Below are 15,301 nucleotides of genomic sequence, written 5' to 3'. Positions count from 1 at the left end.
ATCACCTAGAAAGACAGCATACAATGAAAACCAGAATACTGATGTCTGGAAAACATCAACATTTAAAAACCCCATGAACAAAGAGGAGACAACCAAGCATTCAAGGAAAATGAAGTATGCCAAGGTTGTTGAAGGAAAACCAGGGGATGTCATAAAAGTCAAAACACAAAAATGTTTCAAGAAGAAAAGAATAAAAACCTTTATCCAATGTTTGCAAATGGCCAATACATTGCTATCAGACGAATGGACATTGAACATTAGCTTTTCCAAGCTATTCCAAGAAAAGAATAATGTCAGTGGAGCCATTTTTTAATTCTTATGATTAACATACAGATGTTCATGCTCCTTCTAATTGGGTAGGTAAAAGAGTGAGTAGATTGATTGAGTTGATTCCAAGTCTTTGCTATTGTGAATAGTGCCGCAATAAACATATGTGTGCATGTGTCTTTATAGCAGCATGATTTATAATCCTTTGGGTATATACCTAGTAATGGGATGGCTGGGTCAACCCAAATGTCCATCAGTGACAGACTGGATTAAGAAAATGTGGCACATATACACCATGGAATACTATGCAGCCATAAAAAGGGATGAGTTTGTGTCCTTTGTAGGGACATGGATGCAGCTGGAAACCATCATTCTTAGCAAACTATCACAAGAACAGAAAACCAAACACCGCATCTTCTCACTCATAGGTGGGAACTGAACAATGAGATCATTTGGACTCCGGAAGGGGAACATCACACACCGGGGCCTATCGTGGGGAGGGGGGAGGGGGGAGGGATTGCATTGGGAGTTATACCTGATGTAAATGACGAGTTGATGGGTGCTGATGAGTTGATGGGTGCTGACAAGTTGATGGGTGCAGCACAGCAACATGGCACAAGTATACATATGTAAGATACCTGCACGTTATGCACATGTACCCTAGAACTTAAAGTATAATAATAAAAAATTAATTAATTAATTAATTAATTTAAAAAAAAAGAGTGAGTAGAGGTTTAAAAAGAAGAAGAAAAAAGGAGACAGTGAGTGTAGACAACTCTTTCCAGAATATTTTTTGGGAAGAGGGTCAAGAAATATGCATGATTAGACAGAGTATGTGGGATCAAGGGCATGTTAAGGTGTTGGCGCTAACTTATTCATATGCTGACTAGATTGATCCCATTAAACAGGGGGATACATGATGCAGGAAAGAGAGGGGTTAACTATAGGACTAAAGTCTTTTAAGAGGATAGAGGGATTCGAGAAATTCAGAGTGCAAATAAAGGAGCTGGACTTTTCCGAGAGAAGAAAGTTTAGTTTTGAATTATTTTTAAATTGTTTCTGGCTGCTAGACTGCTATACAGCTCCAAGGCTGGACCATATGGATCTGAGTTTACATTTGAATCATATGTCAGTTTTTAGACGCTATGTCCATTATGGGCAAATGCCTTTCGTGATTGGTAAATTGGTAGCCATTTTTTAATTCTTATGTGAAGGAAGGTTTCTGTTTATTTTTATTTGCTTATTGTTTCAGGCTGAAGACAGGGGAGGAAAAAATATGTCATCCATTCTTAACAATGTTTGCAGAAGGGTTCTTTACTGATTTCATGAAACTATTATTTAGTTTTATTTTTTTCTCTAGAAACTTAGACTTAAGCATCCACACCATGCACCATAGATTATAGATTTTAAAATTCTAAAAATTCTGCATGTGTGTGTGTGTGTCTGTGTGTGTCTCCCTCCCCACTTCCTCCCTCCTCCAAGACAGCATAGTTTAAATGCTGTTGGCTTGAAAGCCACACAGAGTATTTCCCTCCACTCAGTGTTTTCTCCAAGGGTATCCTAGGATGATGCTTAATTAGAAAACATAGTGATTTAAACATTTAATTCTTTTAACTAGGTCCAAAACAGTATGACTGTATTGGTGTAATTTATTTTTGACCACAAATTCCAAGTTTATTTTCCAATTAGTAGAACTGGGTTGAGATATTGATTAATTAATGAAATTAACTTATTTTTTCATAATAATATTACATAATCATCAGTCTCACTTGAATGTGTGTTAGAGATTTTATGTTAGTTTAACAGGCAGCATAGGATGCTTTATGGGATAATGCAAAAAGCCCAGAGAACTGAGAAAGCTTCTGTGTACGTACATCCCTTGGCAGATTAAAAAGCCTAAAACTGGCAAGTGGAGCAAGATGGCATAATAGAAACCTAAACCATTTGTCTGTCCCGCTGCGGTAACACCAAATTTTAACAACCATCTGCACACAGAAAAGCACCATCGCATGAACCAAAAAATCAGGTGAACAATCACAGTACCTGGTTTTAGCTTCATGTCACTGAAACAGGTATTAAAGAGGGTGTGAGAGACAGGCTTGAATCACTGATGCCACCCCTCCCCAAGGCCAGGCCCTAGCTCATGGATGACATTTCTAGGCACATCCTGGGCCAAAAGGAAACTGTTGGCTTGAAGGGAAAGACACAGTCCTAGCAGGATTCATCAGCTGCTAACTAAAAAGCCCCTGGGATCTGAATAACAAGCAGCAATACCTAGGTAGTACATTGTGGGCCTTAGTTTCTGAGACATGCTGACTTCATGTGTGACCCAGCAAATTCTCAGCTGTGAAGGCTATAGTGAAAGACTCCTTTAATTTGAGAAAAGCAGAGGGAAAAGTAGAGGAGACTTTGTCTTGCACCTTAGGTACCAGCTAAGCTATAGCAGGGTAGAGCAACAAGCAGGCTCTTGGTATCCCAAGACTAGGTCTAGGCTCTTGAACAGCATTTCTGAACCTGCCCTGGGCCAGAGGGGAGCCCACTGCCCTAAAAGGTGAGTCCCAGGCCTGGCAGAATTCATAACAAGCTGACTGAAGAGTACTTGGGCTTTAAGTGAACATCGCCTGTGGCCTGGCAGAGCCCCCATGAGCCGGTGGTGGTGATAGCTGCAAGGAGAAGCTCCTCTGCCTGTGGAAAGAAGTGGGAAGAGCGGGAAGGACTTTGTCTTGTGGTTTGAGTGCCAGCTTAGCTGCAGTAGAATAGAACATTAGGTAAATTTCCAAGCTTTTTGACTCTAACCCTTGTATTCAACACAGCAACTCTTGACTTGCCTGGAGCCTAGGGGAACTTGCCACCTTGAAGGGAAGGACATGAACCTGGCTGGTTTTGCCACCTGCTAATCATAGAGCCCTAAAGCCCTGAGTGAACATGGGTTGTAGCCAGGTAGTGGTTAAAGTAGGTGGGAGAGACCCAGTGCTGTGTTGGCTTAAGGTCTGACCCAACACAGTCCCAATAGTAGTGACCACAGGGGTGTTTGCATTACCATATACCCAGTTCCAGGCAGCTCAGCACAGAGTGAGAGACTCCATTTGTTTGGGAGAAAGTAAGGGAAGAGAACAAGAGTCTCTGCCTGGTAATCCAGAGAATTCTCTGGATCTTATCCAAGACCACCAAGGCAGTTCCTTTATGAGTCTGCAAGAACCACAGCATTATTGGGCTTTGAACCTATGTCCCTTTGCATATCTGGAAATCTTTCCCAAGAAAGACAAGCACAAACAAGCCCAAACTTCAAAGACTACATTAATACCTCATTTATCAATGCCCAGACAAAAACTAACATCTACAAGCATCAAGACAATACAGGAAAATGACCTCACCAAATGAACGAAATAAGGCACCAGAGATTGATATTGGAAAAGCAAAGATATGTTACCTTTCAGACAGATAATTCAAAAGAGCTGTTTTGAGGATATTTAAAGATATTCAAGATAACACAGACAAGGAATTCAGAATCCTATCAAATAAATTTAATAAACAGATTGAAAGAATTAAAAAGAATCAAGCAGAAATCTTGAGCTGAAAACATTCAATTGACATACTAAAGAATGCATCAGAGCCTCTAAATAGTAGAATTGATCAAGCAAAAGAAAACATTAGTGAGCTTGAAGACAGGCTATTTGAAAATACACAGTCAGAGGAGACAAAATAAGAAAGAAGAAAAAACAATGAAGCACACCTACAAGATCTAGAAAATAGCCTCAAAGAGGAAAATCTAAGAGTTATTGGTTTTAAAGTGGACGTAGAGAAAGAGATAAGGCTAGAAAACTTATTCAAAGAGAAAATATCAGAGAACTTCACAAATGTAGAGAAAGATGTCAATATTCAAGTACAAAAAGGTTATGGAACACCAAGTGGATTTAACACAAAGATGACCACCTCAAGGCATTTGATAATCAAACTGCCAAAGGTTACAGATAAAGAAAGAATCCTAAAAATAGCAAGAGAATAAAAACAAATAACATACAATAAAGGTCCAATACATCTGGTAGCAGACTTTTCAGTGGAAACCTTACAGGCCAGGAGAGAGTGGCATGACATATTTTGACTGTTGAAAGAAAAATCTTACCCAAGAAGAACATCTCCAATGAAAATATCCTTCAAACACAAAGGAGAAATACTTTCCCAGATAAACAAAAGCTGAGGGATTTCATCAACATAGACCTATCCTGTAAGAATGCTAATGGGAGTTCTTAAATCAGAAAGAAAAGCATGTTAATGAGCAATAACAAATTATGTAAAGGTACAAAATTTACTGGTAATAGTAAGCACTCAGAAAAACACAAAATATTATAACGCTGTAATTGTATTTGTAGTGGGTAAACTACTCTTAAGTAGAAAGAAGAAATGAAGCAATAAAAAATAATAACTACCACAGTTTTTCAAGGCATAGCATAATAAAACATAAAGACAAACAACAAAAGGTTAAAAAACAGAGAGACAAAGTTATAATGTAGAGTTCTTATTAATTTTTTTAATGTTTGTTTATGCAGTGTTAAGTTTTCATCAGTTTAAAATGGGTTATAAGAATATTTGCAAGCCTCATAGTAACCTCAAATTGAAAAACAAATAACAAATACATAAAAAATAAAAAGCAGGAAATTAAATCATACTACCAGAAAAAGTCTCCCTCACTTAAAGGAGAATAGGATGAAAGGAAAGAAGGAAGAAAAGACCACAAAATACCAGAAAACAAATTAAAAATTGGCAAGAGTAAGTCCTTATTTATCTTTAACATTGAATGTGAATGGACTAACACTCAAATAAAAAGACACAGAGTGATTGAATAAATTTTTTAAAAGGACCCAATGGATCTGCTGCCTACAGAAAAACAGACTTCACCTGTAAAGATACACAGACTGAAAATAAAGAGATGGAAAAACATATTCTATGCAAATGAAAACTAAAAGCAGGAGTAGCTATACTTAAATTAGACATAATAGATTTCAAGAGAGAACCATGAGATAAAGAAGGTTATTATATAATGATAAAGGGGTCAGTTTAGCAAGAGGATATAACAATTATAAATATACATGTACTCAATGTTGGAGCACCTAGATAGAGAAAGCAAATATTTGAGCTAAAGAGAGAAATATGCCTCAGTACAATAATGGCTAGAGACTTCAACAACCCACCTTTCAGCATCAAACAGATCTTCCAGACAGTAAATTAACAAAGAAACATCAGACCTAAACTGCACTACACACCAAATGGACCTAAGGGATTTTTACAGAACATTTCATCCAACACCTGCAGAAAACACATTCTCCTCAGCACATGTACCATTCTCAAAGAGATACTATAGGTTAGGTCACAAAACAAGTCTTAAAACATTCCAAAAAAATTTAAATAATATCAAGCATTTTCTCTGACCACAATTGAATGAAACTAGAAATTAGTAACAAGAGAAAGTTTGGAAACCCTATAAACACACAGAAATTAAACAATGTGCTTCCAAATGAGTAGGTCAATAAAAAAATTAAGAAGGAAATTGAAAAATGTCTTGAAATAAGTGATAATGGGAATACAACTTATCAAAACCTATGGGATACAGTGAAAGTATTACTAAGAAGGAAATGTATTGTTATAAGTGCCTACATCACAAAAGAAGAGAAACTTCAAATAAACAACATAATGATGCATCTTAAAGAACTAGAAAAGCAAGAGCTGGCCAAACCCAAAATTAATAGGAGGAAAGAAATAATAAAGATCAGAGCAGAAATAAATAAAATTAAAATGAAGAAAACAATACAGAAATCAATGAAACGCAAATTTGGTGATTTGAAAAGATACAGAAAATTGGCAAAGCTATAGCCAGACTAAGAAAAAAATGAAAGCAAGATGACTGAATAGGAACAGCTCCAGTCTGTAGCCCCCAGCTGATCAACACAGTAGACAGCTGATTTCTGCATTTCCAACTGAGGTACCTGGTTCATCTCAATGGGACTGGTTGGACAGTGGGTGCAGCCCACGGAAGGTGAGCCAAAGCAGGGCGGGGCATTGCCTCACCTGGGAAGTGCAAGGGGTCAGGGGATTTCCCTTTCCTAGCCAAGGGAAGCCATGACAGAGGGTACCTGGAAAAACGGGACACTCCCGTCCCAATACTGCACTTTTCAAATGGTCTTAGCAAATAGTACACCAGGAGATTATGTCCCATGCCTGGCTCAGTGGGTCCTGTGCCCACGGAGCCTTGCACACTGCTAGCACAGCAGTCTGAGATTGACTTGCAAGGGAGCAGCCTGGCAGGGGGGAGGGGCATTCACCACTGCTGAGGCTTGAGTAGGTAAACAAAGCAGCTTGGGAAGCCCGAACTGGATAGAGCCCACCACAGCTCAGCCAGGCCTGCTGCCTCTGTAGACTCCACCTCTTGGGGCAGGGCATAGCTGAACAAAATGCAGCATAAACTTCTACAGACTTAAACATCCCTATCTGACAGCTCTGAAGAGAGTAGTAGTTTGCCCAGCATGGTGTTTAAGGTTGGAGAACAGACAGACTGCCTCCTCAAGTGGGTCCCTGACCCCCGTGTAGCCTAACTGGGAGACACCTCCCAGTAGAGGCTGACTGACACCTCATATAGGCAGGTGCCCTTTTGGGACAAAGCTTCCAGAGGAAGGATCAGGCAGCAATATTTACTGTTCTGCAGCCTCCACTGGTGATACCCAGGCAAACAGAGTCTGGAGTAGACCTCCAGTGAACTCCAACACACCTGCAGCTGAGGGACCTGAGTGTTAGAAAGAAAAGTAAAAAGCAGAAAGAAATAGCATCAACACCAACAAAAAGGACATCCACACCAAAACCCCATCTGTAGATCACCAACATCAAAGATCAAAGGTAGATAAAAACCACAAAGGTGGGAAGAAACCAGAGCAGAAAAGCTGAAAATTCTAAAAATCAGAGTGCCTCTTCTCCTCCAAAGGATCCCAGCTCCTCGACAGCAATGGAACAAAGCTGGATGGAGAATGACTTTGACGAGCTGACAGAAGTAGGCTTCAGAAGGTCGGTAATAACAAACATCTCTGAGCTAAAGGAGGATGTTTGAACCCATCCCAAGGAAGCTAATAACCTTGAAAAAAGATTAGATGAATGGCTAACTAGAATAAACAATCTAGAGAAAATCTTAAATGACTATTGGGAGAACCCACTCCCGATGTTTAACATGGGTTCTTTTCTATTTCCTAAGTGTCTCAGCTGGGTTGAGAAATAAAGGGAAAGAGCGCAAGAGAGAGAAATTTAAAGCTGGGTGTCCAGGGGAGACATCACATGTAGGCAGGATCTGTGATGTTCCCTGAGCTGTAAAACCAGCAAGTTTTTATTAGCGATTTTCAAAAGGGGAGGGAGTGCACGAATAGGGTGTGGGTCACAGAGATCACATACTTCACAAGGTAATAAAATGTCACAAAGCAAATGGAGGCAGGGCGAGATCACAGGACCACCAGATGAGGCAAAATTAAAATTGCTAATGAAGTTTCGGACATGCATTGTCATTGATAACACCTTATCAGGAAATAGGGTTTGAGAGCAGATAACCTGTCTGACCAAAATTTATTAGGCGGGAATTTTCCTTCTCCTAATAAGCCTGGGAGCACTATAGGAGACCAGGGCTTATTTCATCCCTTCAGCTTCAACCATAAAAGATGAGATGCCTTAAAAGGGGCCATCTATAAGCCTACCTTCAGGGTGCATTCTCTTTCTCAGGGATGTTCCTTGCTGAGAAAAAGAATTCAGTGATATTTCTCCTATTTGTTTATGAAAGAAGAGAAATAGAGCTCTGTTCCATCCAGCTCACTGGCAGCCAGTTCAAAGTTACCTCTCTTATTCCCTGAACATCACTGTTATTCTGTTCTTTTTTTTAAGATGCCCAGATTTCATATTGTTCCAACACACACGCTCTACAAACAACTTGTGCAGTTGACACAATCACAGGGTCCTGAGGCAACATTCATCCTCCTCAGCTTACAAAGAAGATGACAGGATTAAGAGATGAAAGTAAAGACAGGCATAGGAAAACACAGGGGTATTCATTGGGGAAATGATAAGTGTCTATGAAATCTTCACAATTTATGTTCAGAGATTACAGTAAAAACAGGTGTAAGAAATTATAAAAGTATTAATTTGGGGAACTAGTAAATGTCCATGAAATCTTCACAATTTATGTTCTTCTGCCACGGCTTCAGCCGGTCCCTCCTTTCAGGTTCCTGACTTCCCGCAACAAATAACCTGATGGAGCTGAAAATCATGGCACGAGAAGTACGTGACACATGCACAAGCTTCAATAGCTGATTTGATCAAGTGGAAGAAAGGGTATCAGTGATTGAAGATCAAATTAATGAAATAAAGTGAGAAGAGATGGTTAGAGAAAAAAGAGTAAAAGGAAATGAACAAAGCCTACAAGAAATATGGGACTATGTGAAAAGATCAAATCTACATCTGATTGGTGTACCTGAAAGTGATGGGGAGAATGTAAGCAAGTTGGAAAACACTCTGCAGGATATCATCCAGGAGAACTTCCCCAACTTAGCAAGACAGACCAACATTCAAATTCAGGAAATACAGAGAACACCACAAAGATATGCTTCGATAAAGCAATCCCAAGACATGTAATTGTCAGATTCACCAATGTTGAAATGAAGGAGAAAATGTTAAGGGCAGCCAGAGAGAAAGGTCGGTTTATCCACAAAGGGAAGCCCATCAGACTAACAGCGGATCTCCCAGCAGAAACTCCGCAAACCAGAAGAGAGTGGGGGCCAATATTCGACATTCTTAAGGAAAAGAATTTTCAACCCAGAATTTCAAATCCAGTCAAATTAAGCTTCATATTTGAAGGAGACATAAAATCCTTTACAGACAAGCAAATGCTGAGAGATTTTGTCGCCAGCAGGCCTGCCTTACAAGAGCTCCTGAAGGAAACATTAAACATGGAAAGGAACACCCAGTACCAGTCACTGCAAAAACATGCCAAATTGTAAAGACCATTGATGCTAGGAAGAAACTGCACCAACTAACAGGCAAAATAACCAGCTAACATCATGACAGAATCAAATTCACACATAACAATGTTAACCTTAAATTTAAATGGGTTAAATGCCCCAATTAAAAGACACAGACTGGCAAATTGGATAAAGAGTCAAGACACATCAGTGAGCTATATTCAGGAGACCCATCTCATGTGCGGAGACACACATAGGCTCAAAATAAAGGGATGGAGGAAGATCTACCAAGCAAATGGAAAGAAAAAAAAAAAAAGGAGGGGTTGCAATCCTAGTCTCTAATAAAACAGACTTTAAATCAACAAAGATCAAAAGAGACAAAGAAGGTCATTATACAATGATAAAGGGATCAATTCAACAAGAAGAGTTAACTATCCTAAATATATATGCAGCCAATACAGAAGCACCCAGATTCATAAAGCAAGTCCTTAGAGACCTAGAAAGAGACTTAGACTCCCACACAATAATAATGGAAGACTTTAACACCCCACTGTCAATATTAGACAGATCAACGAGACAGAAGGTTAACAAGGATATCCAGGACTTGAACTCAGCTCTGCACCAAACAGACCTAATAGACATGTACAGAACTCTCCACCCCAAATCAACAGAATATACAGTCTTCTCAGCACCACATCACACTTATCCTAAAATTGACCACATAATTGGAAGTAAAGTCCTCCTCACCAAATATAAAAGAACAGAAATCACAACAAACTGTCTCTCAGACCACAGTGCAATCAAATTAGAACTCAGGATTAAGTAACTCACTCAAAACCACACAACTACATGGAAACTGAACAACCTGCTCCTGAATGACTACTGGGTAAATAATGAAATGAAAGCAGAAATAAAGATGGTCTTTGAAACTGATGAGAACAAAGACACAACATACCAGAATCTCTGGGACACATTTAAAGCAGTGTGTAGAGGGAAATTTATAGCACTAAATGCCCACAAGAGAAAGCAGGAAAGATCTAAAATTGACGCCCTAACATCACAATTAAAAGAACTAAAGAAGCAAGAGCAAACACATTCAAAAGCTAGCAGAAGGCAAGAAATAACTAAGATCAGAGCAGAACTGAAGGAGATAGAGACAAAAACCCTTCAAAAAAATCAATGAATCCAGCAGCTGGGTTTTTGAAAAGATCAACAAAATTTTTAGACCACTAGCAAGACTAATAAAGAAGAAAATAGAGAATAATCAAATAAACACAATACAAAATGATAAAGAGGATATCACTCCAGACCCCATAGAAATACAAACTACCATCAGAGAATACTATAAACCCCTCTACGCAAATAAACTAGAAAATCTGGAAGAAATGGATAAATTCCTGGACACATACACCTTCCCAAGACTAAACCAGGAAGAAGTTGAATCTCTGAATAGACCAATAACAGGCTCTGAAATTGAGGCAATAATTAATAGACTACCAACCAAAAAAGTCCAGGACCAGATGGATTCATAGCTGAATTCTACCAGAGGTACAAAGAGAAGCTGGTACCATTCCTTCTGAAAGCATTACAATTAATAGAAAAAGACAGAATCCTCCCTAACTCATTTTATGAGGCCAGCATCATCCTCATACCAAAGCCTGGCAGAGACACAAAAAAGAAAGAATTTGAGGCCAATATGCCTGATGGACATTGATGTGAAAATTCTCAATAAAATACTGGCAAACTGAATTCAGAGGCACATCAAAAAGCTTATCCACCATGATCAAGTCGGCTTCATCCCTGGGATGCAAGCCTGGTTCAACATACGCAAATCAGTAAACATTATCCATCACATAAATGGAATCAACAACAAAAACCCCGTGATTATCTCAATAGATGCAGAAAAGGCCTTTAACAAAATTCAACAGCCCTTCATGCTAAAATCTCTTGATAAACTACATATTGATGGAACATATGTCAAAATAATAAGAGCTATTTATGGCAAACCCACAGCCAATATCATACTGAATGGGCAAAAACTGGAAGCATTCCCTTTGAAAACTGACACAATACAGGGATGCCCTTTCTCACCACTCCTATTCAACATAGTGTTGGAAGTTCTGGCCAGGGCAATCAGACAAGAGAAAGAAATACAGGGTATTCAATTAGGAAAAGAGGAAGTCAAACTGTCCCTTTTTGCAGATGACATGATCGTATGTTTAGAAAACCCCATCATCTCAGCCCAAAATCTCCTTAAGCTGATAAGCAACTTCAGCAAAGTCTCAGGATACAAAATGAATGTGCAAAAATCACAAGCATTCCTATACACCAATAACAGACAAACAGAGTCAAATTATGAGTGAACTCCCATTCACAATTGCTACAAAGAGAATATAATACCTAGGAATCCAACTTACAAAGGATGTGAAGGACCTGTTTAAGTAGAACTACAAACCACAGGTCAATGAAATAAAGAGGACACAAACACACAAACAAATGGAGGAACATTCTATGCTCATGGTTAGGAGGAATCAATATCGTGAAAATGGCCATACTGCCCAATATAATTTATAGATTCAGTGCCATCCCCATCAAGCTAACAATGACTTTCTTAACAGAATTGGAAAAAACTACTTTAAAGTTCACATGGAGGCAAAAAAGAGCCCATATTGCCAAGACAATCCTAAGCAAAAAGAACAAAGCTGGAGGCATCATGCTACCCTACTTCAAACTATACTACAAGGCTACAGTAACCAAAACAGGAGGGCACTGGTACCAAAACAGACATATAGACGAATGGAACAGAGCAGAGGCCTCAGAAATAACACCACGTATCTACAACCATCTGATCTTTGACAAACCTGACAAAAACAAGCAATGGGGAAAGGATTCCCTATTTAATAAATGGTGCTGGGGAAACTGGCTAGCCATATGTAGAAAGCTGAAACTGGATCCCTTCCTTACACCTTATACAAACATTAACCCAAGATGGATTCAAGACTTAAATGTTAGACCTAAAACCATAAAAACCGTAGAAGAAAATCTAGACAATACCATTCAGGACATAGGCATGGGCAAGGACTTCATGAATAAAACACCAAAATCAATGGCAACAAAAGTCAAAATTGACAAATGGGATCTAATTAAACTAAAAAGCTTCTGCACAGCAAAAGAAACTATCATCAGAGTGAACAGGCAACCTACAGAATGGGAGAAAAGTTTTGCAATATATCCATCTGACAAAGGGCTAATATCCATAATCTACAAAGAACTCAAACAAATTTACAAGAAAAAAACAACCCCATCAAAAAGTGGGCAAAGGATATGAACAGACACTTATCAAAAGAAGACATTTATGCAGCCAACAGACACATGAAAAAATGTTCATCATCACTGGTCATCAGAGAAATGCAAATCAAAACCACAATAAGATACCATCTCACACCAGTTAGAATAGCAATCATTAAAAAGTCAGGAAACAACAGATCCTGGAGAGGATGTGGAGAAATAGGAACACTTTTACACTGTTGGTGGGAGTATAAACTAGTTCAACCATTGTGGAAGACAGTGTGGTGATTCCTCAAGGATCTAGAACTGGAAATACTATTTGACCCATTGAGCTCATTACTGGATATATACCCAAAGCATTATAAATGATGCTACTATAAAGACACATGCACATGTATGTTTATTGTGGCACTATTCACAATAGCAGACTTGGAATCAACTCAAATGTCTATCAATGATAGACTGGATTAAGAAAATATGGAACATATACACCATGGAATACTATGCAGCCATGAAAAAGATGAATTCATGTCCTTTGCAGGGACATAGATGCAGTTGGAAACCATCATTCTGAGCAAACTTTAACAAGGACAGAAAACCAAACATTTCATGTTCTCACTCATAGGTGGGAATTGAACAAAGAGAACCCTTGGACACAGGGCGGGGAACATCACACCCCGGGGCCTATCGTGGAGTGGGGAGCAGGGGGAGGGATAGCATTAGGAGAAATACCTAATGTAAATGACAAGTTAATGGGTGCAGCAAACCAACATGGCACATGTATACCTATGTAACAAACCTGCACATTGTGCACATGTACCCTAGAACTTAAAGTATAATTAAAAAAAAAAAGAAAAAAATGAGAGAAGATTCAAATAAATAAAATCAGAGATGTAAAGGAGACATTATAACTGTTACCATAGAAATTCAAAGGATCATTATTGGCCACTATGAGTAAATATATGCCAATAAATTGGAAAATCCAGAGAAAATGGATCTTAGACATATAATGCCTATCAAGATTCAACCATGAAGAAATTCAAATGCTGAACAGACCAGTAACAAGTAACGAGATCAAAGCCACAATAAAAAGTCTCCTAGTAAAGAAAAGCCCAGGACACAACGGTTTTCACTGCTGAATTCTACCAAATATTTAAAGAAGATCTAATAACAATCCTACTTAAATTGGTCTGAAAAACAACATAGGAAGGAATACTTCCAAACTTACTCTACAAAGCCAGTATTACCCTGATACCAAAGCCAGACAATGACACATTAAAAAAAGAAGAAAAGAAAAGAAAACTACATGCTAATATCTCTGATGAATATTTATGCAAAAATCCTCTACAAAATACTAGCAAGCCAAATTCAACAATACATTTAAAAGATCATTCATCATGACCAATTAGGATTTATCACAGGAATGCAAGTATAATTCAGTGTATGCAAATCAATCAGTGTGATACATCATATCAACAGAAGGAAGGACAATATCCATGTGATAATTTTAATTGATGCTGAAAAAGTATTCAATAAAATTCAACAACCTTTCATAATAAAAACCCTAAAAAAACTCAGTATAGAAGAAATATACCTCAATAAAATAAAAGCTACATATGACAGACTCACTGCTGGCATTGTAATAAACAGGGAGAGAAACTGAAAGCCTTTCTTCTAAGATCTGAAAAGAGACAGGGATGTCCTCACCACTGTTATTCAACATACTACTAGAAGTCCTAGCATGAGCAATTAGACAAGAGAAAGAAATGTAGGGCATCCAAATTGGAAAGGAAGAAGTCAAATTATCCTTGTTTGCAGATGATACGATCTTATATTTGGAAAAACACCAAAAACTATTAAAACAGATAAATAAATCTGGTAAAGCTGCAGGATACAAAATCAACATACAAAAATTAGTAGCATTTCTGTATGTCAACGTGAACAATCTGAAAAATAAATCCAAAAAGTATCCCACTTACAATAGTCACAAATAAGATTAAATGCCTAGGAATTAATTTAACCTAAGAAGTGAAAGTTCTCTACAATGAAAACTATAAAATACTGATAAAAGAAATTGAAGAAGACATGAAAAAATGGTAAAATATTCTATGTTCATGGATTGGAAGAATAAATATTGTTAAAATGTCCATACTATCCAAGGCAATCTATAGATTCAATGCAATCTTTATCAAAATACCAATGGCGTTCTTCATATAAATAGAAAAAACAATCTAAAATACATATGGGACCACCAATGATCCAGAATACACAAAGCTGTCCTGAGCAAAAAGAACAAAACTGGAGGAATCACATTACCTGGGTTCAAATTATACTATAGAGTTACAGTAAACCAAACAGCATGGTATTGGCATGCAAAGAGACACATAAAGCTGAGTGCAGCAGTTCATGCCTGTAATCCCAGCACTTTGGGAGGCCAAGGTGGGTGGATCGCTTGAGGTCAGGAGTTCAACACCAACCTGGCCAACAAGGTGAAACGCCATCTCTACTAAAAATACAAAAATTAGCCAGGCCTAGTGGTGCTAGCCTGTAATCTCATCTACTTGGGAGGCTGAGGCAGGACAATCATTTGAATCCAGGAGGCAGATGTTGCCGTGAGCCAAGACTATGCCACTGCACTCCAGCCTGGGCAATAGAGCAAGATTCCCTCTCAAAAAACAAACAAACAAACAAAAACCCATAAACCAATGGAACAGAATAGAGAACATAGAAACAAATCCACACACCTATAGTGAACTTATTTTCAA

At 38.3% G+C, this 15,301-nt stretch overlaps 1 long non-coding RNA gene across 4 annotated transcripts in view; it reads right to left on the bottom strand.

Annotated features, from left to right (window-relative positions):
- LOC105476759 (uncharacterized) overlaps positions 1–15,301 on the bottom strand; it is a 277,502-nt gene that overhangs the window by 10,150 nt on the left and 252,051 nt on the right. For all 4 annotated transcript variants that reach the window (XR_011615746.1, XR_011615747.1, XR_011615745.1 and 1 more), the window contains one exon: positions 803–933. This is a non-coding gene — a long non-coding RNA (uncharacterized lncRNA). The remainder of the gene's footprint in view (positions 1–802; positions 934–15,301) is intronic.

The sequence above is a fragment of the Macaca nemestrina genome, chromosome 17, assembly GCF_043159975.1.
Source record: "Macaca nemestrina isolate mMacNem1 chromosome 17, mMacNem.hap1, whole genome shotgun sequence".
Taxonomy (NCBI): Eukaryota; Metazoa; Chordata; class Mammalia; order Primates; family Cercopithecidae; genus Macaca; species Macaca nemestrina.
Note: the sequence above shows the minus strand (reverse complement) of the source record. Positions and strands in the feature narration are given on the sequence as shown.